The sequence below is a fragment of the Psammomys obesus genome, unplaced genomic scaffold (genome assembly GCF_907164565.1).
Source record: "Psammomys obesus unplaced genomic scaffold, mPsaObe1.curated_primary_1811, whole genome shotgun sequence".
NCBI lineage: Eukaryota > Metazoa > Chordata > Mammalia > Rodentia > Muridae > Psammomys > Psammomys obesus.
The window spans coordinates 1,683,196-1,687,761 of record NW_026590571.1 but is presented as its reverse complement, the minus strand read 5'-3'; the positions used below and the strand labels follow the sequence as shown (position 1 = coordinate 1,687,761).

The following is a 4,566-nucleotide window of genomic DNA, read 5'->3' as shown; positions in this document are numbered from 1 at the left end:
ACCCCTGTACAGGTGTAGCCCATGGCAGTTCAGTGTCCAAGTGGGTTACATAGCAAAGGAAAGAGGGACTGCCTCTGACATAATCTGATTGGCCTGCTCGTTGATCACTCCCCCCTGAGGTGGGAGCAGCCTTACCAGGCCACGGTAGAGGACAATGCAGCCACTTTTGATGAGAACTGATAGACTAAGATCAGAAAGGAGAGGCGAACCTCCCCTATCAGTGGACTTGGGGAGTGGCATGCATGCAGAAAGGGGAGGTAGGGTGGGATCGGCAGGGGAGGAGGGAGGGGCTTATGGGGGGATACAAAATGAATAAAGTGTAATTAATAAAAAAATAATAATAATAAAAGATTAAAAAAAATCAAAAAACAAAAAAAAAAAAAACAAAAAACAAGAGCTCTAAACCACTGAACCAACTTTCTAGTCCCTAAGGAAAACATTTACAATAAATTGACTAGCTTCTGAATCAATTTTCCTCTTTGATTCAAAATTTCTCTAATTAAACAAGTTCATGTCCTAAAATTCATTCTTCATCTTTATTCTGATCAGTCCTTTGCTATATAATGTGTGATACTCAATTTCTGGGTTCTTCCACACATCTGGGTGGTAACTAGACTTTACAAAAAAGAGTAATTAATTACTAATGAAACCCATAACTCATGAGAGAATGCAGTGTCTTGTGTATTGGGTTAATTGTGCTAACTATTGTAACAAACTGGTTTTACATTAGGTTGCAATTTTATTTGTATATGTTAATTTAAATAATTAGCAAAATAATTAAGTCATAAAACACTAAATGTCATGCTGTTCACTAAAGGCAGAGATAAGGAAAATGTGTATATCTCTAATTCTATTGCTCAAAACTAAACTCAGAAACAGCCAGAGTGCTAAGAACAACAAATTAATTAGTAGAATGAAAAAGAAAATATTTAATATAAAGATCATCATCTATATATAGAAAGTCATTTAAGCAAAAAAGGCTGTAACTCATAAAATCATATTTTGCAGTTTTTATCCTGAGAAAGTATGTTTACAATGAAGTTTGCATAAAAGGCTAAATCTGGAAGATTAAGAGAATGAATAAACATATCAATATGTTTTGTAGAATGATGCTCCACCATTATTGTGGTACCTGTCTACCTATTTTTGTTTTCTACTACCCTATCTTAAATCATGGCTTAAACAGACTCTTACTACAGTTTCTGAAAGGATACATTAAGTAAACTACTCAAAACATTTCTAGAAGAGAGAAGCTACAATTACCAGGAATCCCTAACTGGAAGAAAACAGAGTCACAATGAAGAATCCTGAGGAATAAGAATGGAAGGGATCACCATTGTGGGATAAAATATACATAGAAATCTGTCAATGACTTACTATGTCTGTGTCTCCTTTGCAAGTTAGTACAGAATGACTCTTGACTGCTAACAGGCCTTTGAAATATACTGACATGAGAGACCAAACTGCAGCTAAGCAGAAATAAAAATCTTAGGGCTTTGCAGAAGCCCATATGATGTGGCAGAAGACAAAAAAAAAAGGGGGGTTACTTCCATCAGGGAAAGCAGGAACATGTGCAGGTTCATACTGGATGTGACCTTACAAAGTGTAAAAGCTGTGAAGGAAGGCATTGTTCAGAAGCTGTCCTGAAGCTTGTGTGCCATAAAGTTGAAAGACGGAAGAAAGAGTGTTCCAAGTACTTCTGATTGTTAAAAATAGAATTCTAAATAAAGATTTATCAGATTATAAAACACTGAATAGAGAATATAATGACAGAGATCAGAATCTTTATCTTGTTGTTAGAGCCCATACGTCTTGGTCTGGGCTGTGCAATAAATTTTTAAAAGTTTAGAGGTATGGTTTGACTCAGAGGCCTTGCTTCAAACAGGGGAGCCATCCCTAGAAAACATTTTCTCAGGAAATATTAAGGAATCTACAACCCAGTGCAGAGTCCTTGGATGCATGATGCACTGTGGGAAAAGGGAGGCCTTAGTCTGATGAATTTGGTAATGGGTACCACAAAGGGAGAATAGGAGGCATAGGGTATATAGAAGTCAAGATATTGGCCACAAGGAATTATTTTGTGTTCTGTCCACCAGAGTTTGTCACAATATGTTCTGGTTTGGGATGTTCAGAGCAAGTAATGTCTCCAACTGACAGTCTAGTGTTTATTTTTTTTAATTTAAAATGATATATTTGAATTTTAATTAATTTTACATACATACATATATATATATATGAACATATGTTCGTATATGTATATACATACATGCCCCGGACCAGCAGGGCTTCAACGGGGTTCCTAAGGGAGAAGAGTGGAAAGATTTGGGGGGGGGGAGGACAAGAAGCGCAAGGAAGGGAACCAAGTCTGTTTGTCTGATCAAGGCTTCCGTTTATTAGAAAATTTTTACCCAACTTATATAGGGAGAAGGCAGGAAAGGGGGGAAGGTAAATAGCTGCTGCAGGAGACAGGAAGAGTGCTTTCATGTGTTAAATAGGGTGCCTGCAAGATAACTTAGGGATGTTTTCTCATGGATGCTCTAACAAACGGATGTCCTCACAGTCTCTCACCCATGAGTAAGGGTCCTAGATAACTTTCACTAAATAGCTTTAGGTCTCCACTAAATGACCTTTGCTCACTATTTGGCTTTGGCCTAGCAAACACCTTTTGTCTCCACTAGATAGCTTTGACTCACTAATTGACTTAGGCTTCAGTAGATAGCTTTGACTCACTAATTGACTTAGGCTTCAGTAGATAGCTTTGTCCTCACTAGATAGCTTTGGCTTTGGCTTCCGTAGATAGCTTTGGCTCCCGGCACATACATATATATACGAACATATGTTCATATATATATGTATATGTGAGTGTAAGTACCAAAAAATGCCAGAAGAGGGGTGTCAGATCTCTTGGAACTAGAGCTATAGGCAGTTTGTGAGATATCTGATATAGGTGCTGGGAACAAACTACTCTTATTAACCACTTATTAACCACTCTTATTAACTCTTATTAATCACTCCAGCATGGCTTTCTAGGGTTTCTTAGAGAAACATGGTCTTTGGAGGTGAGATTAGACACTATTGCTTTTTTTTAATATTTGTTTAACAATCAAGATGGGCAATGAAGTGTTTGGAAAAAAAAAAAACTACTTCCCATTACCTTCCCTTAATTTCTCTTACATCCCCAGTACAACTTTTTCCTCCCATCTTCTTTTTTGATGTAGTTCTTTTAAATATTTCGTTAGTTTTTGAGATAATAATATAATTCAACATTTCTTCCTCCCCTTTCCTCCCTTCAAACTTTCCTATTTACCCATTCTCTTTAAAATTTCTGGCCTCTTTTTGTTAAGTATAACTGTGTACATATATGTATATGCATATATATTCCAAAACATAACTTTCTAGTCTTCATAATATACTTGTATGTATGTTTTCAGGGCTGATGATTTAGAATTAGATAAGAAATTGATATGCTCTTCCCTGTGGAAGATGATTTATCTTGCTCTTAGCATTCCTTCATTGCCTGCAGTTCCTTGTGCAATGTTGGGGACCTATGGGGTTTTCTCCATTCATTTTTGCATGTTTACTGGTATCATCCTTATTCAGCTCATGTTGAGCAATCATGTTGGTGAGAATTTATGGGTCTCTGACATAACTAGGAGACACAATTTCACACAAAACTCCCTGATCTCTATCTCTTACAATCTTTCATTTTTCTCCTACACAATGCTCCCTAGGCCTTGGGTACAGGAGTGTTTTGTAGATGTATATATTGAGACTGGGCTATACAACTCTGCATTGTCATTGGCTGAGGTTTTCTGTAGTGGTATCCATCTATTGCAAAGGTGGCTATCTCTTGTTAAGGGGAGACAATAACACTTATACGTGGGTATAAGAACAAATGTTAATTTGTTTTTAGGGATTATGCTAGCTTAGTAAACAAGTGGTTGTCTGTATGTCTCTTCCAATACTGATAACTTCACTATCACTGGAAAGTTAGCTAAGATTTCAGTACCAGGTATGGCTTTACTGTTGTTGAGTGAGTCTTAAATTTCAATTAGAGAGCTACTGGTTACTGCTGAGGTATGTGTGCCACTACTGCACCCTTAGGGTTATCATATCATGCTTGTCGTGGTTCATAGGGTCATAGCAAGGTAGGACTGTTGTTTACTTACCCCTTTGGAAGTTTGAATGGTGTCTTCTGGTAATACGAAAAGTAGTCCTCAGGGAGGAGGGCTTTAGGTCAGTTCCTGTTAAGGGGTCCCTGGGTTATGTTTATGAAATTCATGCTGTCTTTAACAATAGGGACTTAACTTCTACCTCTGTCTTCCTAATTTCTTGTTACATAGCATCCCTCCATTTCTTTAAGAGTAAGAGTCCATTTACTGCTCACCATGTGTGCATGAATGCAGACTCATCTACTAGAGGATGGGTAGTCTGTCAGCAAGCACTTCCCCGAAGAAAGCTGACTTTCCCATATCCAGTTACCATTTCTTACCAATAGCTCTTTAAATATGGATAAGGTTTTTTTTTTTTTTTTTTTTTTTTTTTTTTTTTTTTTTTTTTTTTTTT

The 4,566-nt window shown here is 37.0% G+C and overlaps 1 pseudogene; it reads left to right on the top strand.

Moving 5' to 3' along the window:
* Positions 1 to 3,046: 3,046 nt before the first annotated feature.
* Positions 3,047 to 4,566, top strand: part of LOC129677280 (melanoma-associated antigen B16-like) — a 31,687-nt pseudogene continuing 30,167 nt past the window's right edge.